The sequence below is a fragment of the Hylobates moloch genome, unplaced genomic scaffold, assembly GCF_009828535.3.
Source record: "Hylobates moloch isolate HMO894 unplaced genomic scaffold, HMol_V3 SCAFFOLD_7, whole genome shotgun sequence".
Lineage (NCBI taxonomy): Eukaryota > Metazoa > Chordata > Mammalia > Primates > Hylobatidae > Hylobates > Hylobates moloch.
Genome location: NW_026652282.1, coordinates 15,595,104 through 15,601,799, shown reverse-complemented (window position 1 = coordinate 15,601,799; position 6,696 = coordinate 15,595,104). Strand labels below are relative to the sequence as shown.

At 42.3% G+C, this 6,696-nt stretch overlaps 1 pseudogene; it reads right to left on the bottom strand.

The window, feature by feature from the left end:
* Nucleotides 1–3,237: 3,237 nt before the first annotated feature.
* LOC116812279 (HAUS augmin-like complex subunit 1) overlaps nucleotides 3,238–6,696 on the bottom strand; it is a 4,210-nt pseudogene continuing 751 nt past the window's right edge.

Below are 6,696 nucleotides of genomic sequence, written 5' to 3'. Positions count from 1 at the left end.
GTATTTTTAGTAGAGATGGGGTTTCGCCATGTTAGCCAGGCTGGTCTCGAACTCCTGACCTCAAGTGATCTGCCTGCCTTGGCCTCCCAAAGTGCTGGGATTACAAGCGTGAGCCATCGCGCCTGGCCAAAATACAGTTTTAGTAGAGTGTTTCAATTCACTTCTTTCAGAACTGGGTATACCTAATAAGCAAAAAAGTCAGTAAGGGCATAGACAAAGTGATTGAGACAACCAACAATTTAGTATAACAAGTACATAGAGATCCTTACATTCTTCAAACAGAAAATATACATTTTGTTAATATGTCCATGACACATTTACAGAAATAGATCAGGTATGTGGCCGCAGGGAAAATCTTATTAAAATTTTAAGGAATAATGAAAGAGTGAAAATTTGAAGTTTGAAATATTTTAAATGTGGAAAATAAGAAACACTCCTGGAAACTCCTTAGAATAAAGAGGAAATTAGGCAGGGCGCGGTGGCTCATGCCTGTAATCCCAGCACTTTGGGAGGCTGAGGCGGGCGGATCACAAGGTCAGGAGATCGAGACCATCCTGGCTACCATGGTGAAACCCCGTCTCTACTAAAAATACAAAAAATTAGCTGGGCGTGGGTGTGGGCGCCTGTAGTCCCAGCTACTCAGGAGGCTGAGGCAGGAGAATGGCATGAACCCGAGAGGTGGAGCTTGCAGTGAGCCGAGATGGTGCCACTGCACTCCAGCCTGGGCCAAAGTGCAAGACTCCATCTCAAAAAAGAAAAAAAAAAAAAAAAGAATAAAAAGGAAATTAAAAGGGAAATTACTGTCTAGAAACTAATGAAAAGAACACTTCACACTAAAACTGACCACACAGTGAAAGCAGAGCTTAAAGGAAAATTTATAGCCTTAAATGCCTTCATTATTTTTAAAAATTTCTAAAAATTAATAACCTATACCAATCATAAGAAATTAGGGAAAAAAACAGCAAAATAATAAACCAACAGAAATCAGAAGAGAATTTGTACAGATAAAAGCTGAAACAAGTGAAATAGAAAACAAATACCCTCCCCCCAAATAGCTCAAAGGAGAAATAAATGTAAAACTGGTACTTAGAAAAGACTAATGAGGCCGGGCACCGTGGCTCACGACTGTAATCCCAGCACTTTGGGAGGCCGAGGCGGGTGATCACCTGAGGTTAGGAGTTCGAGACCAGCCTGACCAACATGGAGAAACCCCGTCTGTACTAAAAATACAAAAAAAATTAGCTGGGCGTGGTGGCGCATGCCCGTAATCCCAGCTACTCACTCAGGAGGCTGAGCCAGGCTGAGGCAGGAGAATTGCTTGAACCTGGGAGGCGGAGGTTGCAGTGAGCCGAGATCGCACCACTGCACTCCAGCCTGGGCAACAAGAGCAAAACTGTCTCAAAAAAGAAAAGAAAAGAAAAGACTAACGATAGAGACAAATCTCTTATAAGCCAGATCAAGAAAAAGAGAAAGAAAGCAGAAGTTCACAAGAGGAGGAGTCAGAAAGGTGACATAACTATAAATTTTAAAAAGTCTTAAGAAGCAGTAACAAGTAAATATGAAAAATTTAGAGGAAATGGATGATTTCTTTGCAAAACTGAAGTTACCAAAATAGACCAATTACTGAAATAGACCAATTATCACAGAAGAGATCGGGAAGGGGAGTAGCAATCCACTGTGAAACAGACACCAGGACTGCATCGCCCATGGCTGAGTTTTATCTAACCTTTAGTGGACAAATGAGTCTAATGGTATTTGTACCCACTTCTCTCAAAATGAATGTGTACACAGATAACCTGTGGCTCTTGTTAAAATGCAGATTCAGATGCAGTAGAGCTGGGGCGGGACCCTAAACTCTGCATTTCTAGCGAGCTCCAGGTAAGGCAGATATTGTTGGTTCCTGGACCACACTTTGAGTAGCAACAATTTAAACTATTTCAGAAAGTAGGAAAAAAAGATACAAAGTTCACCAGTTTGTTTTACAAAGCCAAGGTTACTTAAATACCCAAATCAGACAGTGGTAATTCCAACAATAACAGATCCTCAGCTTCAACTTAATGTATAAATATAGATGCAAAGTCTAAATAAAATATTAGCAAACAGACTTTGGCATTGAACAACAGAATTAGAAAGTTCTTCAATATGAAGAAACCTAGCAGTGTGACTCTTTGCATCAATGAACTAAAGGAGAAAACTGCCAACCTAAAAGGAAGAAGCTGAGGCACATTTTTTAATACTTCTTTTATTCGTTTTGGAAATGGGGTCTCACTATATTGCCCAGTTTGGTCTCAAACTCCTGGGCTCAAGTGATCCTCCTGCCTCAGCCTCCCAAAGTGTTGGGATTATAGGCGTGAGCTAATGCGCCCAGCATCTGAGGCAAAATTCATCTGAGTAGAGTTTATTTGGGCCAAGTATAAGGACTGCAACCCAGGAGTGAGATAAAAAGAGTGAAACTCTGTAAAACATTTAAAGAGGTTTGTTCTGAGCCAAGTATGAGTGGCCATGGCCTGAGGCACAGTCTCAAGAGGTCCTGAGAACATGTGCCCAAGGTGGTTGGGTTACAGCTTAGTTTTATACGTTTTAGGGAGACATAAGACATGAACCAATACATGTGAGATATACATTTCTTGGATCTGGAAGGGTGGGACAACTTGAAGTCGGGGGCTTTCAAGTCACAGGTGGATTCAAAGATTTTCTGATTGGCAATTGGTTGAAAGAGTTAAATTATTATCTAAAGACCTGGCATCAACAGAAAGGAGTGTCTGGGTTAAGATAAGGGGTTGTGGAGACCAAGGTTGCTAGGAAGTGTCACAGATGAATGCCCTTAGAGACAATAGACGGCAAATGTTTCCTATTCAGACCTTTAAAAGGTGCCAGACTCTCAGTTTATCTCTTCAGGATTGGGAGGGTCTGGAAGGGGAAGATCTAGTTATATTAACGGAGATTCTTTACAGATGCAAACCTTCCCCCACCAAAGATGGCTTTGCAGGACCATTTCAAAATATGGCAAAAAAACACATATTTTGGGGTAAGATATTTTGATTTTTTTTTAATGAAAACGATGTATTTGGGCACAAAAATGCAATACAGTTAGAAACCATATTCTATCAATTATGACATTCTGTAATGTAAGAACACAGAAAATTTTGTTATTAAGAAATGCCAAGAGGAAAAAGAACTCTGTAAAGTCCTATTCAATTTACTTTGTTAGGGAAAAGGCTGTTTATTTGGCTCTTGTCACAGTTCCATCATGTCTACTCTTCTTGTAAGTTCAGCTTCAATGCTATCTAATTCTCACTTTGCTTCTGCAATTTTCACTTGAGCAAGGATGGATTCGGCATTAAGTCTAACTAGGACTCCAATTTTTTCTTCAAAGGTATAGTCTGTTGTTTTAATTTTGCCAGTTTCTCCGACAGTGCTACTAGGGACTGATGAGACAGAGAAGCATCTGTGCTTCTGGCTGAAAGTTGCTCCCTCTGCAGCCTTGATTCCAAATCTGGATTCCACTGACTTTGGTTTTAGAAAGTCCATGTTCTGATGACGATGATCAGCTTTGTCCCTTTCTGTAGACAGATGCGACTCTGCTTTCTTGAGATCCTCTTGTAGACATTTTTCTAATACTAAAGTTGCAGTTAGATTTTTTTTCAAATTTTTCCAGTTCAATCTTGATTTCTTCACTTTTGGATTTGGTACGAAAGAGGTAAGAGGTCAAATCATTCACTAGAGGGATAAAACTAGTTAGTGAGGCATCCTTTGTTTCGAGGGCCACTGCACTGCCAACCAAAGCATTCAGATACCTGGAACCAGTGCTAGAGAGATTGGCAGGGGAAAAAATTCACACTCTCCATGGGAAGGTCTTGGAGATACTTGGCTTCTGACTCGTATTCACTTGCTTTCTGCTTCAAGTCCTCTATTACCAGGTAGACATCCCTGTCCCAGACCCTGTTGCATTCTGAAAGGTGATGTAAAATCTCTGTGGTACGTGGGTTCACCTCATACTGTGGAATGGGATGATCTCCAAATATATATATAATATATATATATTTTTATTATTTATTATTATTTTTTGAGACAGAGTCTCACTCTGTTGCCCAGGCTGGAGTGCAGTGGCACCATCTCGGCTCACTGCAACCTCCATCTCCCGGGTTCAAGCGATTCTCCTGCCTCAGCCTCCCTAGTAGCTGGGACTACAGGTGCCCCCCACCATGCCTGGCTAATTTTTGTGTTTTTATTAGAGATGGGGTTTCACCATATTGGCCAGGCTGGTCTCAAACTCCTGACCTTGTGATCCGCCCGCCTCGGCCTCCCAAAGTGCTGGGATTACAGGTGTGAGCCACCGAGCCCGGCCCAAATATTTTTTCTAACCACGCAGCAATGTTTCTCTCTCCTCCAGCAGCTCCATAGCTGCCACTCCCGCCACTTCACTAGCAATATTTTGATTTTCTTCTCTGTCTGGTGGTGTTATGTGAGTCAGGTTGGAAAGTAACACGTTATATAGAGTTAAATAAAATTCACCTGATGAGATGTTATGGTTTGTGATGTTATATGGTTTGTGATGTTATGGCGTAACTTCCCAGGTCCCTTAGATAGGAATTTGGGCAAGAGGGAATAAAGGTCAGAGATTAGTCCTCAAGAGAACAGATTCAAGTTGCCCTGAATATACACTCTGGATTAGTGGCAGTTACAAGTGGATTTTTTTTTTTGAGACAGAGTCTCGCTCATCGCCCAGGCTGGAGTGCAGTGGCACGATCTCCACTCACTGCAAGCTCCGCCTCCCGGGTTCACGCCATTCTCCTGCCTCAGCCTCCCCAGTAGCTGGGACTACAGGCACCCACCACCACACCCGGCTAATTTTTTTGTATTTTTAGTAGAGACGGGGTTTCACCATGTTAGCCAGGATGGATGGTTTCGATCTCCTGACCTCATGATCCGACTGCCTCAGCCTCCCAAAGTGCTGGGATTACAGGTGTGAGCCACCACCCTGGCCTACAAGTGGATTTTTAAAGGAAAGGAAGAGGCAGTTCCTGAGTTGTTTACCAAGAATTTACATTAAAATAAAAAACTACTGAAGGGCTATATACATGGTTCTTTCTATTACAAATTCCAGGCCAGTCAGTGGCTCATGCCTGTAATCCCAACACTTTGGGAAGCCAAGGCAGGTGAATCACTTGAGCCCAGGAGTTCAAGATCAGCCTGGGCAACATTGGAAGACCCCTGTCTCTACAAAAAATAAAAAAAATTAGCTGGGCATGGTCATGTGCGCTTGTGGTCCCAGCTACTCGGGAGGCTGAGGCAGGAGGATCGCTTGAGCCTGAGCGGTAGAGGCTGCAGTGAGCTGAAATCAAACCACTGCATTCCAGCCTGGGTGAAAGAGAGAGACCCTATCTCGAAAAAAACAAACAAACCCAAAGTCTAGGAGCAAGAAGGCAAAGGGTGAAACAGCTGGTTGGGAACAAAATGACTTTAAACAATTGCCCCCAGGCATGGGGAGAGGGGGAGCAGGGAGGAATGAAAGTCCCATATTCATGTCTTTCTGGGCCTGCAGACCTCACATAGCCCAGACTGTTCTATTTTTCTTTTCTCAAAACCACATAATCATATTAATAGGTGCTAAAAGCAACCATTCCTAATCAAAACTTAAACAGGGCTAGATGGAAACTATGTAAACAAAACCAAGGATATTTACTAAAAACCAACAAGTGTTATTTTAAATGTCAAAACACTGGAAATATTTAATTAAGATCAAGAACAAGATTCTTGATGCTTACTAACGTTATTATTTAACATGGTTTTAAGGCAGTGCTTCTCAACCCCAGATGCCCATTAGAATCATCTGGGAAGCTTTTAAATATGTGTATATATACAGCAATTAAATCTCTGAGCCTAAGGGCCTGCCTGCCATAGGAGGTTTTTTTTTTTTCAGAGCTTCCTGGCTGATGCTAATGTGTAGCCCAGAATGAGAACCAGTCTTACAGGCTTCAGCAAATGCAACAGAAAAAGAAAATAAAGCAGTAGGCATCCTCACTGGGAAAGAAAGAGGGTTGTTAGATAAAATACAGAACACCCAGGTAAATTTGAATTTCAAATGAATCATGAATCACTTTTTAATATAAGTATGTGCCATACAGTACTTGGGACATACTTATACTAAAAAAAATTCCTTATTTATCTGAGATTCATATTTAGCTGGGCATTCTGTATTTTTGTTTGCTTAAGCAGGCAACCCTAAAAGAAGAGATATAAATGAATTCTATTTGCTGATGCTATAATTGTCTACCTTGAAAACCCAAGAGACCCCGTTACTGGCAGTGAATCCATATGGTTCTGCAGCAACCTCAATTCTTGGCTCCTCAGAAGAAAGAATTCAACTAAGGGGCATAAGGCAGAAAAAGGGACCCAGGCAAGTTTCAGAGCAGGAGTGAAAATTTATTAAAAAGCTTTAGAGGCCAGGCGCGGTGGCTCATGCTTGTAATCCCAGCACTTTGGGAGGCCGAGACGGGCGGATCACGAGGTCAGGAAATCGAGACCATCCTGGCTAACACAGTGAAACCCCGTCTCTACTAAAAACACACAAAAAAATTAGCCGGGCGTAGTGGCGGGCGCCTGTAGTCCCAGCTATTCGGGAGGCTGAGGCAGGAGAATGGCGTGGACCCGGGAGGCGGAGCTTGCAGTGAGCCGAGATTGCGCCACTGCACT